This window comes from Vespa mandarinia, chromosome 14 (genome assembly GCF_050613455.1).
Source record: "Vespa mandarinia isolate Hongniang chromosome 14, ASM5061345v1, whole genome shotgun sequence".
Lineage (NCBI taxonomy): Eukaryota > Metazoa > Arthropoda > Insecta > Hymenoptera > Vespidae > Vespa > Vespa mandarinia.
This window is the reverse complement of record NC_140823.1, coordinates 880,001-902,500: the sequence shown is the minus strand read 5'-3', so window position 1 is coordinate 902,500 and position 22,500 is coordinate 880,001. Positions and strand designations below refer to the sequence as shown.

Here is a 22,500-nt window from a genome sequence, read left to right as displayed (position 1 = left end):
AGAAAGGGGAGAACAGTCGCGTTTACTCTGTGATTAAAAAGCTGACTTCAGCTTGCTCTTGCGTGGCGGCGTTGTTGATGCTGCCACTGCTTCTACCGAAAGAGAAAGAAAAAAAAACGAGAGAGAGAGAGAGAGAGAGAGAGAGAGACGCTTCGACGGAGGGAAAACTAACGAGGGCGAGAACGAGAGAGAGAGAGAGAGAGAGAGAGAGAGAGAGAGAGAGAGAAGGTCGGGAGTAAAGGGAGAGACGAACCAAGAGAGGCAGCGGCCTGGGATTATTGTGTATTCGGTGGGTATTACAATGGCGGGCCCCAGGCTCCAAATATATTAGTTAAAGGGGATGCGCAGACTGAAAAACAGATCCGAGGGATAAAACGGGACGATGAGAACTCGTCCCGACGAGTTGACGAAACTATCGATATATAATAAGTACGAACTAACCTTCTAGGTTGCGAAAGAATTTTTTTTTCTTTTTTTTTTTTTTTTTCTTTTTTTTTTTCTTTTTTTTTTCTTTTCTCTTCGTCTCCTCTCGACAAAAGAGAAATAATAAAAAATCATTTCGATCTCATATTTATATTTTAAATCCCTTGAAAAAAAAATCTTCACTTAACAGAAATCTCTATACGCTTATATTTATATTTATTATCCTTTCAATATTTAGAATAAAGAATTCTTTTCTTTTTCATATTCATCTAGTAATAATAAAAAAAAAAAAAAGAAAAATAATAATAATAATAATAATAATAATAATAATAATAATAATAATAATAATAATAATAATAATAATAATAATATTGATAATACTAATCATCATCGTCATCGTCATCGCCATCATCATCTTCATTATTATTATAATTATTATTATTATTATATATTATATTTATGTATTATCATTATGATTATTATTATATATTATATATTATATTTATGTATTATTATTATTATTATTATTATTATTATTATTATTATTATTATTATATATTATATTTATGTATTATCATTATGATTATTATTATATATTATATATTATATTTATGTATTATTATTATTATTATTATTATTATTATTATTATTATTATTATTATTATTATTATTATTATTTATTATATACTATTATATATTATATATTATTATATTTAAAGCAAATAACGAATCAATTATATATGTCCCAGAGCAAGAGTTTAATGTAACCACAGACGAAAGGACTGGAATAAAACGTGCTATCGTTATCCATCGTTCTCTTCCATCACCGTGAGAAAGCAGAAGCTCGTTCTCGAATGAGAAACCTTTTAAACGGGCCTTAAAAAGTATCATACACGAAGATATACGACGATATAGTTTACGTCCTTACCAAATAAATCTCTCGTTTTTCTTCCTATACTCCTCCTCCTTCTTTTATCCCTTCCTCCTCCTTTACCATCAAATGATCCTACGAAATCGATCGATAAATCAGAGTACTGGCCAAACGTTAGAAAGGTAAAACGTGCATTCAACATATGTATATCTATCTCGTATTATATACATGTAAATGGAGCATTCTAATATGGTATCCATCGTTAAGAAATTCTAAAACTCTAAAGTTGAAGTAAAAAGTAGTTATATGAAAAAGAAAAAAAAAAAAAAGTCTAGGAAGAAGCAAGGAGAGTGACGTAAAAAGAATAAAAATAAAAAGAAAAAGAAAAATAAAAATAAAAATAGAAATAAAAATAAAAATAAAAATAAAAATAAGAAGAAGAAGAAGAAGAGACGTCGCGACATGGACGACATGTGATTTAGTTTTGAACCTTCTTCAAAGAGTGTGTGAGAGAGAGAGAAAGAAAGAGAGAGAGAGAGAGAGAGAGAGAGAGAGAGAGAGACGAATCTCTCGTAGACGTCTTTCTCGTCGTCGTCGTCGTCGTCGTCGTCGTCGTCGTCTTCGTCGTCTTCGTCGTCTTCTTCCCTGTCGTGACGTGCCACGATAAATCGAGTCGCATGGGGTTCCGTTAATAGGAGCAACGTTGAGATCGCTCTAAGGCATTAAATTCTAATACGTGGGTATCCACAACGAACGTACATACATATATCAAGCTCGGTTTTGCTTCTGCTGATGTTGGTTCTCTTAGCTCGGGCGACACGTTCTCACGATTGAAATTATTCCGGAAGTGATCCTTCGAAGTTCGCCAAAGCCGTCTAGAAAGAGATCGCTATTTAACATGGAACGCCGCCGCCGACGCTAGCTCGCTCGTTCGTTCGTTCGTTCGTTCGTTCGTTCGTTCGCTGGCTCGCTGGTTGGCTTAACAGGATCGCGTGGCCATCGTTGATCGGAGAACGTAGGGATCGGTGATTAGAAGAAGAGGAGAGAAAAAGGCCGTCTTGCCATCGGCAATGATCCGCCAGGACATACGAACTCTTGGATGGATGGGTAAGTACACACCGAGCTCAATCGGGTTCACTCTTTTATCGAAAATCCAATCGATTTTCTTCTCTCTCTCTCTCTCTCTTTCTCCTTCTCTCTCTCTCTCTCTCTCTCTCCCTCTCTCTCTCTCCTTCTCTCCTTCTCTCTCTCTGTATATGTTTCTCTGTATCTCTCTTTGCCGAGGTTATCACGTTTAACAGGCTATTCACTATTTTTATTGTTTTATCAATTATTATACACAATTACTCTCTAACGTCTATTCTATCGTTTGGCTATCAAATTAATATTGTTATTTATTTTATCATCCTTCCTAAGAATTTATTAATTATAAAATTAAATATATGTATCAAGTTTGACATAGGTTATCTCTCTCTATATTCCTATTATAATTTATAATAGGAGAAAAATCGTACTAACGCACATGTTTTCTTTTTTTCTTTTTAGAGTTTTTGTTCTTTGCTACTTTTTTTTTTTTCTAATTTTAGTTTTCAAACATTAATATTGTATAATTGTAATCCTTTTCTCCATTATTATGTACGAGCTTAACGAAACAATAAAAGAAAAATAAATAAATAAATAAATAAAAAATAATAAAAATAAATAAATAAATAAAAAATAATAAAAATAAATAAATAAATAAATAAAAAATAATAAAAATAAATAAATAAATAAATAAAAAATAATAAAAATAAATAAATAAATAAACGAGCGAACAAATAAAATAATTCTTTTTTTTTTATTTACTGTTCTTTTACTTTTTCTCTCAATTATTATTATTACTAACATTCGATATTACTAATTGATTTATTCGAAGTGACAGAACATGGATCGATATCTGTCGACATTGAAGATGTCAATCGTCGAACAAATAACACGGCAAGTATCATTTTCGCGCGAACGCATGCCCGATGCTTTTGTTGGAACATTAACGAAGCATGACGTTAAAACGCCGAGTGAGACTCGCACGCGATCGTACGATAACAAATACGGAAACTGGTTTCTTCCAAAGGCTTGAATCTAATGTAGTTGTTGTCCTTTCTGAAAATGCATCTCTCTCTCTCTCTCTCTCTCTCTCTCTCTCTCTCTCTCTCTCTCTCTCTCTCTCATACACACACACACACACAGACACACACGTACATACATACATACATACACCCTCTCTCTATCTTCCAATCTCTTGTCCTCTCTATGAGTATCGACTACTTCGCGACGCATTTAAAAGCGGACATAAGTACTTACGTTTATTCGTCCCGATAAGATAAACGCATGAAAATGTCCAAGGACACTTCGAACTGGAAATACTTCTTAAAAGCATAATTTGTACATATCGCGTACTATCGCGAACGATATTGGTTCTTTCAAATGAAAATCTTTAAATTCTTGAAGTTTAATGGTTCGTCAATTTATCGTGAGCTACTTTTAAAACTAACAAAAAGTTCCTTGGTTCGTTCGTTCATTCGTTCGTTCGTTCGTTCGTTCGTTCGTTGGATCATTCGATCGATCGATCCCTTTGTTCGTACGATAAAACTTCCGGGAGGAAAACTATCCTCTACATCAAAGAAAAACATTTTACCGAACGTTTACGATCGACGGAATCGAACCGTGTTTTACCAAGCACTATTTCGGATTCGAATTTCGCGCCGCGACAGGAAGTGCATTTAAGCGGATGCAAGCTCGAATCACGCGACATTCGCCAAACGAAGATCCAACGGAGCGAGAAGAGAACCGTTATGGTGATGCGATGCCTCGTAAAAAACGCCATTTGCTCGTTCGACTTTTATTTTCTTTTTCTCTCTCTTTCTCTCTCTCTCTCTCTATCTGTCTCTCTATCTGTCTCTCTCTCTCTCTCTCTCTCTCTCTCTCTCTCTCTTTGTCTTCTTTTCTTTTCGTTTCTTTTCTTTTTTTCGTTTCCTTTTTATAACGACGTTAAAACAACTTCAACGTTTGTGTTACGTCAATTGGCATACGAAAAAAAAAGATAAAAGAAAGAAAAAAAAAAGAAAAGAAAAAAAAGAAAAACAGTGAAGAGAATAAATATAATTTTATCTTAATTGATGCAATTAATTTTGCCTTTTGTGATTACCAATTAAATCCCTTTTCTAAATTTATTCATTTCTATAATTGATTTTAATTCGACGATTATTTTTTTTTCTTCTTCTTTCTTCTTTTTTTTCTCTCTCTTTTTTTTTTTTTTTTTATTTATTTCTAATATCCATCCCACGTGTATTGAGATATTAGCTAATGAATATTTATTAATAAATATTATTAATATTTATTTAATTTACATTTATATATAATTTATGAAAGCAATCTTTCAATAAAACTGATCTTTCTTATTAGATTTGAATTAAGATTTCTATAAAGAGAGAGAGAGAGAGAGAGAGAGAGAGAGAGAGAGAGAGAGAGAGAAAGAGAGAGAAAAGATAAAGATGGCTTATTATAGCAGCGAAGATTCTTTCCCCTACCTTTCCCTTCCCACCCCTATTCCCCCCTTCCGTATCTTATAATACAAAGGATTAAATACATTTGAGATAATCGAATAAAAAATAAAAAAAAGAAAAATAAGAAACAGAAAAAATGAAAGAGAAAAAAAATCGAACGTTTATTCGATTTTTCCTCCGTAAAAAAAAAAAAAAGAAAAAAAATAGAAGGATCGCCCTTCGCTTCGCTTCAAGAAAGAAAGAGAAGGGTTCTCTCCCATCGAGTTTCACTTCCAACGCGAATAATATCCCTTCTTCCCCGTAGTATGTCCCACATCGTACCTTCTCAGTGCTATGCCCTTGCTTTTCGAAACTAAGGGGAAGAAAATATTGTCCACTCGAGCGTAACATTGGCTTAGATTCTTAGCTCGTGTCAGCCAGCCGACTTCTGCTTCCCTTCTTCCTCCTCTTCCACCTCTTTCTCTTCTTTTTCCTCTTCGTCCTTCTTCTTCTTCTTCTTCTTCTTCTTCTTTATCTTCTTGTAGTTGGGAAGAATCAAGCAATGCCTCCTCCTCCACCTCCTTCTCTTCCTCCTCCTCCTTCTCCTCCTGCTCTTCCTCCTGGTTTTCCTCCTCCTCTTCCACCTCTCCTCCCTCAATCTCTCCCAACCTCTCCCAACCTCTCCCAATTTCACCTAACCTCTCTCAAGCTCTCCTCCAACTTCTCCTTCGATTCCGTAAGATTCCTCAGGGAGAATACGTAGGTAACGCATAGGAGAGGAAACGTGGACGTTTCGGTGCCACTAGATTGAAACTTTTTTTCTGGAATTGGATGCCCCCGGGATCGAGGAATCGCCATGGAATTCTACTCGAGTGCGTATATCCGAAAATAAGAGAACCTTTTTACGTAGCGCGCACATGGCCCATTCTGAAGTAGATAGCTTCTTTTTCGTTCATTTTTCAGAAGGCTATCAAGGGCTCACAAGCGTAGAGAAAAGAGAAACCGAGATTATTTCTGGTGTCCTTGAATATGTGTGTTAACGTTATGAAGAGGGTTTTTTTTCTTTTCTGTTTTGTTTTTTGCTTTTTTTTTTTTGTTTTTTTTTTTAACAAAATTTCGACCTCCTTCGTCCGAAACAACCAACATCATGTTACCGTTACGTTACGCTTCGTTGTGTTCTATTTCTGATTGTTAAAGTCGAAATGAATAAAGGTAATAATAAATAAATTAATTAAAATTAAATTTATAAATGAAAAAATATTTTACGATATTTAAACGATTAAATCGTTATTTAATATTAGTAAATATATCTAATTTTTAATATTACTATATTTGATATTAGTATATATTTTATAAGAGGGTGAGAAGTTCGAGACGTTTATTTTTTAAAAATCTACGCGATTGAATTATCTCAATTATTTAAATTATTTCGTGTAATTAAAGATACGAAAGAATACGGGAAGTAATTGTTTCACGTAACTTCAAATGATATGTACAAAGGGAAAAAAACTTTAAATATCCTTACTCGTCGTAATTATAAATCTTATATATATATATATATTTTTATTTAAAAAATTATATACTTAACGACAATAACAATACTACCATTATCATCATCATCATCATCATCATCATCATCATCATTATCGTCATCATCTTTTTTAGAAAGTTTATAACTTCTTCGTAAGGACTTAACCGTAAAAAAGAAAAAGAAATAAAACAAAAAAAAAGAGAGAAAAAGAAAAGATAAAGAGAAAAAGGATGAAAGAGGGAGAGAGAGAGAGAGAGAAAGAGAGAGAGAGAAAAAAGATTTGGAAGAGATAGTAAGGTTTCCATAATTCTAACCGGTCGATCCTTCGTAGGACGAGGATCGAGAAGAAAGATCGATTCTCGGTAGCGAAAGGCTCTCCTCCCGTTTGACTCGATCGACCGTGTTCAACTAATTCTAATATCTATACCTAAAGGCTTATAACCGTTTATCGATCGTTACGGCTCTTTGCGTCTTCGAAAATTCCGATGTTGTTCATAGATAAAGATTAAAACACGACGAGACGAACTATTTGAGAAAACCAGTCATCGGCAACTATTTACGACATTTACGATCGTGTAGGATGATCCAACGAAAATTCCATCGGCATTGCCTTGCCGTCGGAATCGAGGAATCGTTCTCTTTCGTTCTAAACTATTACGAGGATTCTCGACCGTCCGATATATTCGTACGAACTCCTTTTAGAACAAAAAAAGAAAAAAGAAAAAAAAAAAGAAAAAAAAACAGAAAAAGAAAAAAGAATAAAGAAGAAAAAAAAGAAGAAGAAACTTGCATCGGTTTATGGATTCCTAAAGGTTTCCAAATTCGTTCCGATAATTAATCGTTTCTCTACATTCGATTTATAAGCGTGAGAAAGATAAAAGAAAAAGAGAGAGAGAGAGAGAGAGAGAGAGAGAGAGAGAGAAAGAGAGATAGAGAGAGAGAGAAAGGAACTTGCATCGGTTCGTTCCAAAAAAGTTTCCAAATTCATTTTGAAATAAATTATTTCTCTTCACTTTCGTCATCGTTCTCAATCTGAAAGCACAAGAAAAGATAAAAGAAAGATAAAGAAAGAGAGAGAGAGAGAAGGAAAAAAGAGAGAGAGAGAGAACTTGCATCGGTTCATAGATTCCAGATAGTTTTCAAATTTATTATAAAATAAATCATTCCTCTTAATTTTCGTCATCGCTTTCGATCTGAAATTATGAAAAAGATAAAAGAAAGAGAGAGAGAGAGAGAGAGAGAAAGAGAGGGAATAAAAGAATGAAACTTGCATCGGTTCATAGATTCCAGATAGTTTTCAAATTTATTATAAAATAAATCAATCCTCTTAATTTTCGTCATCGTTTTCGATTTGAAATTATGAAAAAGATAAAAGAGAGAGAGAGAGAGAGAAAGAGAGAAAGAAAGAAAGAGAGAGAGAAAGATAGAGAGGGAATAAAAGAATGAGAGAAACTTGCATCAGTTCGTAGATTTCAAAATGTTTCCAAATTGTATTATAAAATAAATCGTTCCTCTTATTTTCAATCTGTAATCATGAAAAATATAAAATAAATGCACGAATAGAGAAAAAGAGAGAGAGAGAGAGAGAGAGAGAGAGAGAGAGAGAGAGAGAGAGAAAGAAAGAGAGGGAGAGAGAGAGGGAGGGAGAGAGAGAGAGAAGGAAGAAGGTAAAAGAGAAAGGGGGGAGAGAGAGGGGTGAGGGAGAAGGAAGGTTTTACGATCTACGATACCAGCCATGATATATATAATTATTTAACACGGACTTGATACTCGTTTCTCGTTATAGCCAATGACCTGTGCAAACACGACGTCCGTTGGTTTTTGCCGCAACACGCCTTAATTGGCCGCTCGGCCGAGTTCTCTCGATGCCTTCCCTTCTTCCACGACCATTCTCATTCGGTGCATACTTGCACCGAGAACAAGAGAAACCAACGAGAGCAACAGTAACAATAATCAGTAATCAGTAACAATTATGGTTACATTAACAATAATAATAATAATAATAATAATAATAATTATAATAATAATAATAATAATAATAACAACAACAACAACAACAACAGTAACAACAAAAGCGATTTCTTAGGTTAACTTCGTCAAACGAAGGTGTCGTAATTATGAGTTTGACCGATAATAACGTTTCTCAGTATCGTCGTCGACGAAATTACACGAAACGGAAATCGTGGCGTACGGGGAAATGAGAAAGAAAGTACTGGTGGGGAAAAATGAAGGGCGGTGGAGTGGGACGGGAGGGGATAGGGGGGTAGGGGGGGGGGACGAGAACGGACAAGATGAATTTATATGAAGTTCGCCCGAGAAACAGAATGAGTCACGACGATCGGTTGAGCCTCGCGGATCCAACCTCAAGTGTTGTCGTAGTCATTCTCTCCTCCTCCTCCTCCTCCTCCTTCACCTTCTCCTTCTCCTCCTTCTACTTCTCGTTCTCCTCCACCTTTTATTTTCCTCCTCATCGTTCTCGTAGAAAAGAATGGGGCTTTCGAAATTCGTTCCTTCGAGAGATTCGAAAGCAACGAGGAGTTCCATCCTTAGTTAGGTAGGTAGATAGGTAGTATATACGTCGTACCTTACTCTCGGTTCTCGCTGACAATGAGAATCCGTAGTCGTTTTATCCTTCGGCAGCAGAGAGGATTATACTTTTCGTAATGAGCGACTTTTTCTGCGGTTTGCCTTATGCCTAAGGATTCAGGGATCAGGATGAGAACGAGAGTATTATCCCTCTTATTTCTACACCTTCATCTCACCACTGACGACGACGACTATGACGACTACTACGACTACGACTACTACTACTACTACTACTGCTACTACTACTACTTATACTACTACTACTACGATTCTTCTTATTCGTCGAAAGGAATTAAAGAAAGAAACGAGTCTGGAATTAGTCTGGTTCGAACTGACTCTCGTCCATCTTCGTCGACGTTATCGTTGACGTTGTCGTTATAACATTGTTGTGTTTTTCTTTCGCCTCTTAAGAGGACCTTGAATAAAGATACGCTTCGACTATTTTCACTCCCTCTTATTCTTTTTCTTCTCTTTTTCTCTCTCACTCTCTCTCTCTCTCTCTCTCTCTCTTTCTCTTTCTCTCTCTCTCTTTCTCTCTCTTGTTTTTCATCTTTTGACAAAAGATTAGATAGATCTGAAAGTACGACGAAGTCTTTGAAAAATTTTTCGTTAACCTTTAAAATAAACATTCACACATTGTACACAAGTATTCATTATAAGATAATGTAAACTGTTTATCATAAAATATTTCAACTTTATTAAATGGAGAATAAAAGAAATGAATGAACGTGCCGTTGAATAAATAAACAAATTTTCTAAGCGTTTTCTTAAAAGATTACTTTCAATATAATCAATGGGGTTATTATTTCGACGGATTCTGTTTCGATTAATACAACGGGCACTTGTTTTTCGAAATAGATTTTCTTACGAACTGGATGATGATCGATATCTATCGTCGCAATATCATTCTCTCTATCTCTCTTTCTCTTTGTCTCTATTTTTCTCTCTATCTCACTTATACGACATGCCTATATATATATATATGTGTGTGTGTGTGTGTGTGTGTGTGTGTGTGTGTGTGTGTACTTAGCTTTCGATTCTCTCGTCGATTCGCCTACGCATTATTCGTTCAATAGAGATACCTACACATATACGTCTATCTGTGTATGTGTGTACACGAATCGGCACTTGGAAATTATCAAGATTAACGTTCCGCACGCATCCCATCTCTGCTTTTCTAAGCTTCGAGTGAACAGGATACTCTTGGGGCTTAATTCAGTTACGTAACACTCGGAGTATCAAGAACACATCGTGATTTTCTTATCCATCATTAACAATTTCGAATAACAAACCTATCACGCGTTTACAATAAAAAAAAAAAAAAAATATATATATATATATATCCGTATGAAGAGGATAAAAATCAAAAGAATAAAATATATCTTCAGCGGTACCGACCGACCGACCGATAGGCTCGATCTCTGAAGAAAAAAAAAGAAAAAAAAAAAAAGAAAAGAAAAAACGTAGAAAAAAAAAAGGAATGAAACAAAAAGAAAAAGTACGCAACGCTCTGACGACGAGGAGAAATAAAAAAAAAACAAAAAGAAAACAAAAAAAAAACAGAACGAAACAAACGAGGGAAACGAAACGATTAAAAACAAAAAAAAGAAAAACGAAAAAAGAAAACAAAAAAAAAAGAACGAAACGTTTTGCCTGATTGGTAAACCAACTTTTTTCTTCTTTTTCTTCTCCTTTTCTTCACCTTGCTCTTTTTGTTTGTTTGTTTTCAGCAGCATTAAAAAAAAAAAAAAAAAAAAAAAAGCGAATCTCAAGCTTCAGAGGAGTCTCTAAATCCGGCAGCGATAAAAATGGCACGCAACGTCGTCGTAAAATATAATTTCATGAAAAACGTTGTGTATGTGAAAAGAAAATAAATAGAAGTAGAAAGATAGATAGATGATTGTAGTACCAGTAGTAGTGATGGTGGGTGGCGTGAGGTGGGATAGGATGAGGTAGGATGGAATGGGGTTAGGTGGGATGGGGTGAGATAGGGTGGGGTATAGTGGAATGGGGTTAGATGGGATGGGATAAAATTGGATGGAATAGAGTTAGGGTTAGAGCTAGGGCTAGGAATAGGGATAGGACTAATGGTAGGGATAGGGAGGGGAGGGGGTAAGGGAAGTAGGACGAGTAATCTGTCGACGATGTAACCCGTTTTATAAATCACGCGTCGGTAAGAGAACAGACAGGGAATTAGCGCTGAGTCGTTATTTCATTTTATAGCTATATAAAGCGCCGATCCACGACAGAGAAGTTAAAAGCGCTTTTATTACGAGTATATCCTGATTATCCCGTTCGTTTAAGGATCGAGAGTCAAAGTCTATGTATCTCTTTCTCTCTCACTCTCTCTCTCTCTCTCTCTCTTTTTCTCTTTCTCTTTTCCGCTTTCTATCTCTTTCTCTTTCTCTCTCTTTCTCTCTCTACCTCTCTCTCTCTCTCTCTCTCTCTCTCTCTCTCTCTCTCTCTCTCTCTCTTTCTCGTTCGAATCCTGTTACGTTGCGGCTGGATACGGACGGATGAACGGATAGATGGATAGACGGACCGACGGATGAACGGACGGACCGATGGACGGATGGGCGGGCCCGACGAATAAGGCAAATTTTTTGTCCAACTTTAACCTCCGGCAGAAACAGAAAAAGATAAAGTGAGAGAGAGAGAGAGAGAGAGAGAGAGAGAGAGAGAGAGAGAGAGAGAGAGAGAGAGAGAGAGAGAGAGAGGAAGATAGAAATGGTGTGGTTGTATCCGCGGAGCCCGATTCCACGGACCCGTCTCTTTTCGATAGACCGACCTTCCAAGAACTACGTCGGACCTAATTATATTACCGACTGAATATAAAGAGTCTTGTATTTGTCACTAGAGCATATCCGCCGCCATTTTATATCCTTTCAAGAAGAAAAACAAAACTTAATGTCAACAATATTATATCGATTATTACGATTTCGAAACTAATATTATATACGAATTTATAACTTTATCTTACAACTACGATATATACATATATATATATATATATATATATATATATATATATATGTATACATATATACATGTATATATTATATATATACACATTGCATATGTTATTTAAAACTCATATAGGATATATCGGGAAAATAATATTTTATATTTTAATTCATTATTTCATTGAAATACATTTGAATACGAAGGGAAAGAAAAAGAAAAATCAAAAAGAAAAAAAAAAGAAAAAAAAAAAAGAAGAAAAAAAGCTAAATAAAAGGAAAGAAAAAAAATTCGTCAGTTTTATATATTCATTCTTGTAGATTGAAAACTCGTACGGGTATGTTAAAGGTTTTACGATTAATTATAATTTTATGTTTGTAGTTAAGTATTGAAGTTAATTTATTACCACCGTTCTGATTTATATATTCGGGCAAAATTTTCTTCTTTTTCTTATATTCTTTTTTTTTTTCTTTTTCTTTTGTTTCTTTTTATTTTAATACCACTAGAGAAACGTATGGAAGAGACATTTTTATCTTATGCAATTTTTCTTTTTCAAATTAAGTGAATCTCGATAACTCTCTCTTTATTTCTTCTCGTACCTGTAAATAACTCGAACCGAAAAACCGGTCGTCGTCGTCGTGATATCTTGAATAACCCTCCTCGGCCGAGGTAGAACCAAGACTGAGAATCCCACGCGAGTTTTAGCGACCGTTCGAATAGTCAGCAGAATCGGTCCTCGAAAGAGAGTCATCGATCGAATCATCGTTTCCGTCTTTCCGATCACGGAAATTATAGGAAATTTCTTTGGGAGAACATGATCATGATGATTTTTGCAATCTTCTTTTTCTCTCTTTCTCTCTCTCTCTCTCTCTCTCTCTCTCTCTCTCTCTCTCTCTATCTATTTATATATTTTATTCTCGTATGCCAAATGGTTCGTTCAAAATGCAAACTGAAGATCTTAAACGACAATCATTGAAATCATCATATTTTTATTATCCTTTTCAATATTAATCAAACGACAAATCATTATCCCACGATAATTATTCGTAATTACCAATAACTCATTATACACACACACACATATATATATACATATAGTTGATTGTGAAAGTGGAACAAATCCATTTTGTAAAAACAGAAAAAAAATGGTTAAAGCTAATTCTTATTAATATAAAATTTATTTTTATATTAATAAGATTTATTTTTATATTAATATTAATATAACATTTTTTCTTATTTATAAAAAAAAAAAAATATATATATATATATCCGTTAGAAGCAACATTTAATATTAATATATACTAAATAATTCTTCATTCGGTAACGAGACTTAAGATACTTTCTAAATCTCGTAACTGCATAAGAAAAAATCTGAATAAATCTTGTCAGAAATACATAATCAAATATCATTATATAAATAAATTTATCATTACTTTTATTAATTTATTATTTCTATATCTCTCCTTTTCCCTCCTCTCTCCTTCCTCCTCTCTCTCTCTCTCTCTCTCTCTCTCTCTCTCTCTCTCTCTCTCTCTCTCTCTCTCTCTCTCTCTCTCTCTTTTCATCTTTTTCTCTATCTGTCGTGCAATTGAGTGGTAGATTTCTGCTTTTGAAATTTTGAACCCATAACGTTCTCGGTCTAGACGGTGTTGTACATACTATACGGGCTCACAGTGCATATGTCCTCAGGGAAATACATCGTTCCGCCGCGACGAACGACGGCAAAACTTTATGGAGAGACGCAAACCGTGCATAACCTTCCTGTCTGTCTATCTATCTCTCTCTTTCTTTATATATACATATATATATATATATATATATATATATATATATATATATATATATATATCTTCATCTTTATCTCTGTTTCTGTCTCTGTCTCTTTTTCTCCTCTCTACTTTTTCGCTGTTTTTTCTGTTTACTTGTTTTTTCTTCTTTCTTTTTTTTTCTTTTTTTCTTTTTTTTTTTCTTTTTTCTCGTTTTCTTTTCTTGCTTTTTTTTCTTTTCTTTTTTTTTTTTTCTTTTTTGCTCAGCGAACTGAAATAATCGAGATGTCGAAAACGAGGGAAGACTGTCCACCTTGCGGCTACATTATTTTTGGATATTGCCTAGTAGTGGTTATAACTGCAGACCGGACGAAACGCATTCGCGTCTGGGTTGCATTCGTTCTCTAACTCGTTAATTAATACATTCGTTGCGAACGGCAAGAATTGGCAAAAATTGTTTACCATGCTTTGATCCGCGTGACGTTCCACGCTACGTCATCGACTACATCAAATAAATATAAAAAAAAAAAAAAAAAAAAAAATATATATATATATATACCTATATATAAAGAGCAGCTAACAGAGGTATTGGTTTTTAAAAACGCAAGGGATCTGTTAAAAGAAAATAGAAATGGTTATTTTCAAAGGATTCGACTCGAAACCGATCGAATCGATAATCGATATAATGAATCAACTTCTTTATTCATAAACAATAAATATCATATTACCATCCTGCCAATAAGATAATTTTTTTTCGATCAAATATGTCTACGTATAGTGTTATATTAATTCATGAAATTCTTAAAATAACGTGAAAGAATTTTAATATTTATATTTACATATACCACATACATACATATATATATATATATATATATATATATATATATATATATATTCCTGAGAGAGAATATTAACGTTTTATTTAATCCTTTGCGTGTTCGATTTTGGGACAGCTCATGTAATCTAATGAATTTAATTCATATTAATAATGTGTTCTGAATTAAAATTACGAACGATATACCTCGGTATATATACCACGGTGGTGTATATGACATAATCGAAAATTATTATAATCTATAAAATGATATTATTCTGTGAACGATCATACTCGATATAGTAATATTGAACGATCAATAATATATAACCATAATAAATATTAAAGAAAATAAAAATCTAGAATATTTTAAGTCGCATACGGGTCATGCGTTTGCATCATTTAATAACTATAATTACAATTATATGTAATTTAAAAACTACAAATACGATGATATATAATTAATAATTAATAATAATAATTATTATTATTTTTGTCGTAACAAAGTTAATCTATCAATTCGTATGCACTATAGGCAGCTTAATATTTTTGCGAAGTATCATTTATATCGAGAGTATCGAATTTTATTATTTTCCTATGTAAACGCATCGTAAAAAAAAAAAAAAAAAAAAAAATAAGAAAGAATATAAGAAAGAAAGGAAATACGCATAATCATTCAATTATACTTTTGAGTCCCAAGCAGCGCGATCGCGCTGTTCAGATTTTATGTTGAGAAAACCTAGCATATTTTGAGCATTGTGGACAACTGACGGTGCGGATTGTCAAATTTTTCAAAGCGATGAAAAAAATACGAAAATCACGTTCCTTACCTCATACAATAGGCGCTATCGCGCTGTTTGGTATTTCTCAATATAAAATTAAACAAGAGCTATCGTGCTGCTTAGGTATTTTCAAATATATATAGGAAAAGCGCGGTTACGCTGTTTGGGATTCTTCAATAGTGTTTTTTCAATTATACCGTCTGAGACTCAAACGGTTAATCATTTATGTATATGTCATCACTGATAACGTTTAATTATCAACATCGAAATTGACTCAAATTATAGGAAAAGAAAATAAATAAAAAAAAAAAAAAATACAAAATAAAATATAAAATATAAAACAAAGAAAGAGAGAGAGAGAAAGAAAAAGAGAAAGAGAGAGAGAGAGAGAGAGAGAGAGAAAGAGAGAGAATAAATACAAGTAATTTTCCCCTTTCGACCGTTACTCGTAAGTGCTCCAGGCAACGAGCTTGCAAGAGCTTTTCATGTCCTTCGGAACGATCTAATTGCGACGTACATATGTATGTAATGTAGTAGATAGGTAGGTACCTACATATATGTATGTCGTTTAAAGGTCGAAGGATGAAAGAGCGTCGGGACGCAACGAATCCGATTAATTAAATCCCGTTGAGTTCGTTCTGGCTCTTCGAGAAAAGGGAATTTGTTGGTTGTATATAAACTTGTACGTGTCCTCTATGTATATCCGTATGTGTGAGCGACCCTCTACGTAACGTATTATATACAATATATACATATATGTATATATTTATGTATGTATGTATGTATGTACGTATGTATGTATGTATGTAGTAGTGTAATAGTAGTAGTAGTAACATCGGGGGGAAGGGCGGGTGGGGGGCACGGTAGTTTCGTGTCAAAAGGAAAGGAAATTGGGGCTCAAGGGCCTTTGATTTCCCCACTCGAAGATTCTTTTCTGACCGTTTGCAATCTCTCCCTCTTCCTCCCTCTCTCTCATTCGTACGTACATATATATATATATATATATATATATATATATATATATACATATATATATATATATATACAAACTTATGTACGTACATACATAAATACATACAATCCCTAGAACGTTAACAACTCCGTACGCTTACAACTTTGGTTAGGGCGATTACTAAGTTTTTAAGGGTAACCAACGAGGAGGAAGAAAGATGGAGGTGGAGTAGGTTGGGAGTTGGGTGGAGAGCAATGAAGAAAGAAAACGAGAGAGAGAGAGAAATAAAAAAAGGTAAAAATATAAAAAAGAAACGATAAAGAATAATATAAAACATGCCTCGAAGTACGGCACTTAACGACGACGTTGTTAAGAGAAAAAAAAAAAAGAAAAGAAAAGAAAAGAAAAACAGAAGGGTTGGAGATCCATGATCGTGAAACTTGGTCTGGGCTGTCGATCGTTCTTATCAATTCGAAGCAAACAAATATATCATTGAATATTCGAACATTTATTTATGGATTTATGATTAATTTTTATTAAAATTTTGGAACTTATCGTTAATACGTTATCGAACTGATTCGAATTACTCAATATCTTATTATAGATAATGAATAAATCGTAATGAAATTAACGATGTTACGATCGTTACGATCTAAATTAACAAATTTACAATCAATACAATATTAATAAAGATAATAAAAATGTTTTCCTATCATTTAAAATCCTTCCATCTTATTTTAATCATTTCCATATCCATTAGGAATTTTATTTTAACGAATTGATAATTAGATCGGATATATTAATAGATTTTTTTCAAATTAAATTCGTCTTATTATTATTAACACGATTTGATTCATTTTTTATCATTCCTATTGGAAAAGCAATATATATTTTCTCTCTCTCTCTCTCTATCTCTCTCTCTCTCTTCCTCCCACACATCCACCTAACCATACATACACACACATATACATGTATACACATATCACTAAGAATTACAGCATTAACAAGAAATACTTTGAAGACGAGAAAGGTCGAAATAATTATCTGTCGATCGACAGGAGCCAAGAAAAAAAAAGGAAAAAGGAAAAGAGAAAGAGAGAGAGAGAGAGAGAGAGAGAGAAAGAAAGAGAGAGAGAGAGAGAGAGAGAGAGAGAGAGAGAGAGAGAGAGAGAGAAAGAGAATGGTCAACCGAATCGAGACCTTTTCAACGGGCGAGAAAGGACTCTGGTGGATCAGGAGGGGTCAGGTACGAAGGGTCCGTAAGCGAAAACAAGAGAGAAAAAAATAGAGAAAAAAAAAGAGAGAGAGAGAGAGAGAGAGAGAGAGAGAGAGAGAGAGAGAGAGAGAGAGAGAGAGAGAGAGAGAGGTATATCGAAGCGATTTTGGCAGGTCTGCCCTCACGTTGTGCCCTCACAGTGGGGCCTCACGTTTGGGGCCCACCGTGCGAGTAACTCGAAACCGTGCTTGTGTGCTCCCTTCTTCTATTTTCTTCCCTCCCTCTTTCCTCGCACACACCCGGTGTCTCGTACTCCTTTTGGAATCTCCTCTTGCCCTCTCTGCTGAACAACGTCAAGGAGAGAATGAGAGAGGAAGAGGGAGAGAGAAAGGGAGAGGTAAAGGTAAGGTACAATCTGGTAGGTCTATCGTCGACTCATAATCGATGCTAAATATGCTCCAACGAGAGGAAAAAACGTGATTGTGTGTATGTGCGTGCGTGCATACGTCCGTGCGTACGTGCGTGCGTGTGTACATACGTGGATCTATATGTGCGTGTGTAAGAAAGAGAGAAAAAGTATGCATGTAAGGTGAGCCAAGGTAGCGAAGATTCAAGAAACGACAGAGACATCGATAGATATTCGAGATCCCCCATTCCGTCCTGTATTTTGGTATAAACGTTAACACTAACACATACGCGCACTCCATTTCTAATCCCATAAATCTATATAACATTTGCTTTTAATTACAATACACATATACACACACACACACATAAAAAAATATGAGCCGTTTAGTTTGAAAGTGGCCTAACTCCATTTATACTTATAAGAAATAGTAACTAATGATTTAAAAAAAAAATCGAAAAAGAAACAGAATTATAGAACAATATTCGTCTTAAAAAAAAAAAAAAAAACACATTATAAAAAGACACATTATAGCTTACAGTGACATGTGCGCCGGGCAAAATAGAAACATTAAAGTAGCTTTAATGTGATTAAAAATTGTCCAAACTTTGGAAAATAATGTGGAAATCATAGATCTTATTTCAATAAGACATCAATGAATGAAAATGAAAATTTTAAAGTCCTGAATTTATTACCACGTCAGGGTAGACCAAGAAAGTTCGAAAATATCGTATTGAGACCACTGTATAAAAATATCAGACGAATTACAATAGCAAAATTCAAGGACATAATTGACCTATTACGATATATACCACCGGAACATCATAATTTCTTCAAATCCCTTTCACACACACAAAATCTAGATGAGTAGTAAATTGTTTTGTAATAAATTTATGTTTGTAATTTTGTACGTTATGTTGTTAAAAAATGTTTTGAATCGCATAAATTGTGTTTTCGAAGTGTTTTAAAGATATGTAAAATAAATTGAGTATTATTTTTTTCAATTTGAAGCATCTTAAATTATGTTGAATGGACTTGAGCACCTTCAAATTTTATAATGAATCTGATTGTTAATTTTGAAAGTGGCCTAACTCCATTCTTGATAAGAACACGCATATTATTCATTTAATAATTGCCACTATTTTAATAGGAACTATAAATTTAACACCCTTAGATACACTTAAGTAGTATGACTCATTAGTATCCTATACGTATATTTTTAAATTCACTGAAACGCAAACCCTTAAATATCTCGATTTGAAGATAAATGGACTTAGGCCACTTTCAAAATAAACGGCTCATATAGGATATATAATATGATATATATAGAATATATAATATAATATATATATATATATATATATATATATATATATATAACATATATACATATATTGAATGAGATCAAATCTATAATATCAAATCTATCTTGCAGTTATTTGTTCGTTCAATTGAATTATAAATATAATTAATAAAATATAATTAATAATAATAAATAATAAAATTATTAATTTAATAGAAAAATGATAGATAGATAGATGGATGGACGGATAAGTTTTTTTTTTATCGAAAAATATATAATATTTTACTCGACTATCTCGATCAATTATCGAATAATAATATACGTTCTAATAATATTGCGTTTCTCTAGGGATCGATTCGTATTCGATTCTTACGTCATATGTTTACGCTATAAATAATAAATACGAAAGATCTGTTATTGTTCGTAATGATCGATTATAATTTTTTAATCTCGATTTAAAAAAAAAAAAAAGAAAAAAAGAAAAAAAATAATAAAAACATTTGTTCTTTTCTACAAAAATATTATGTTAAACATCTCGATAAATCGATTATTTTATTTTCTTACGATTGAATTATATGATACTTGTATTTTAACTTTTTCTTTCGTTTTATTATTATTATCATTATATATATATACACACACACATACACACACACTTATACTAATCACACACTTTCAAACCAGTATATTTACGCAAGATATATAAATATTTTTTTGTTTTTTTTTTTTTTTTAATTGAACAAATGACTATATCGTTTACAAGCAAACAAAAAAAAAGAAAAAGAAAAATTAATAAACGATAAGGGTTTCAAGATAAAAAGAAAAAAAAAAAAAAAAAAAAAAGAGAAGAAAAGAAAAAACTTCACTAAGAACAAACGCAAACATAAGCACGAGAATACAGTTTAATTCCAAATGTCAAAGTAAGATAGGCTAGATCGTATAGATACCGATCGAAAACTCATTTAAAATTACGATCATCGTAACCTTCGCGATTATTCGAAAGTAACGGCCGTTATATTCCGAAGCGTCATTCGACCCTGAAAAATCTACACTTTCGCGAACGCGTATAATGGCGAATCAATGGAAATTCAAAGTCGACGGTTGCATCTGAATCTGTAATCAGTTGAGTTCTTTCTCTACATTGACTAGAATGAACAGAACTATATATATATATATATACATATACACATACATACACACACACGCACACACACACACACACTCTCACACATATATATATATATATATTCTTTTTTTCTTTGCCCATTCTCGATTGTTTACGTCGAGTTAAAAAAACGAAAGAACGTCCTCCAACGAAGACAACGAAGACAACGAAGACAACGAAAACGAAAACGACACAACGAAGAGAACGAAGAAGAGAAGACGAAAACGACGTTCATCGTTTCGAAGGGAAAGGAAGGAAGCAACAGTGAGGATAAAAAAGAATGCGGTTGCAAACGAGCTAACTCCGAGCACGTACTCACCGATCCAAGGGGGGAGATAGTAGTTGGCAAGCGCCACCGTGCAAAGAAGCAGCTGGATCTCTTTGCACCCGTGACAGAAAGAGAAAGAAGGAAGGAAGGAAGGAAGGAAGGAAGGAATGAAAAGAAAGAAAGAAAAAAAATAGAGAATGTATAGATATGTGTATGTGTAAAAGAGAGATAGAGATAGATAGAGAGTACTAGTCGTCGTCGTCGTCGTCGTCGTCGTCGTCGTCGACCATATACACCGAAGAAGGTGGTTAAGCAAAAGTACTTTTACCGTAGCTGATGCTTACCGGTATGGTACCGTCCCTCTTCGATCTATGTATCGTCGTATAAGGTATTTCAAAGACGACGACGCGACAAGACAACTCGAGTGGTCCTTATAAAGAGGGGCGCTCGCGAGTAAGGTGCCAAGAGACACCTTAGTCGAGAACCAGAAGTAAGTTCTACTATTCTATAGGTACGATATATCTTTCCTCAAACTCGATATATGATCAAGTTCGAAGCAAACTAGAACGATTAGGGAAACATCTTGGTGAGAAAATAGAGATAAAGGAAAAAGAGGAAGGAGAAGAGGAGGACGAAAAAAGAAAATAAAAGAAGAAGAGGAAGAAGAAGAAGAAGGAGAAGGAGGAGAAAAAGAAGAAGAAGAAGAAAAAGAAGAAGAAGAGAGTTTCGAGCAATAGAACGTTAGAACGTGCTTTTCAAGATTGAACGCTCTGCCGAACGTCGATCGTCGCCTTCGAGTGGAAGGCCACTTGTAGAGTTGAACATAATAAAGAGATATAGCTTGAACAAGTTTCGTTTCTTTTATTTACTCTTTTTTTTTTCTTTCTTTTTTTTTTTTCTTTTTTCTTTTTTTTTTTTACTCTTCTTTTTTTTTCCCCTTACATCGAATCACAGCGTATTTCGCAGCAATGTTCCGCGAAGTGTATATGTATATATACATACATATATATATACATATGTATATCAGCGTAGGCGGTCTTTCTTTTACAAGATAATCCATTCTCGAGAACGTAGACGACAAGTTCGAGAGAGATAAGAATCGAGAAAAATAGTTATTCTTTTTCCTCCCAAGTATATCCCTCGTAGTGCATGGTAAACGTCGTAAAGTTTACAATCGCGTTTCTCTACCCTGACACTCGACACGCTCGTCGTCCGATGTAGACCTAACGAGAACGTCTCTTAGGGTTAAAGCTTGCAAAAATACTGACACTACCGAAAGATCTTCCTTCGATCAATCCGTCTCTCTCTCTCTCTCTCTCTCTCTCTCTCTCTCTAAAAAAAAGATATATATATATATATATATATACATATATATGTACGTATATATCTTCTTTTTTTATTCCCTCTTATCGCGGACTCTTCTATGTCCGTGTGTTATCTTGCTTAGAACTAAGAACGATAAATCAATTATACGTGCGACGCGATTTTCCCTCTTCTTTTTCTTTTTTCATTTTTTTTCTTTTTTTTTTATTACTAACGAGAGTTTTCATACGAGAACGGTGGGGGAGGGAGGGAGGGAGGGAGGGAGGGGGCGGGAGGTAGGAATGGAGGAAGGGAAGGAAATTTATACGAGAGTTTATCGGTTTCTGATAATTAACCAATCAGCTTATACATATACAGTGTCTTGAAATCGGCAATGATTATAATGAGAATACGACGACGACGACAACGACGACGACGACAACGACGACGACAATGATGACTATGATGATGATAATGATGATGATAATGATGATGATAATGATGATGATGATGATGATGATGATGATGATGATGATGATGATGATGACGAATGAAGGGTACAACGGGCAAGTCTAAAGTATATAGAAATTACGGTGCGGTGACAAGGCACGATAAACCGCAAAGAGTAGC

The 22,500-nt window shown here is 34.0% G+C and overlaps 1 long non-coding RNA gene across 3 annotated transcripts in view; it reads right to left on the bottom strand.

The window, feature by feature from the left end:
• LOC146872542 (uncharacterized) overlaps nt 1-22,500 on the bottom strand; it is a 268,802-nt gene that overhangs the window by 242,000 nt on the left and 4,302 nt on the right. The window contains exon 2 of one of the 3 annotated variants that reach the window (XR_014982970.1): nt 7,265-7,378. The exons of the other annotated variants lie outside the window; for them this stretch is intronic. This is a non-coding gene — a long non-coding RNA (uncharacterized LOC146872542). Of the gene's footprint in view, nt 1-7,264; nt 7,379-22,500 lie in introns of those variants that run through there. 3 annotated transcript variants of the gene reach the window in all.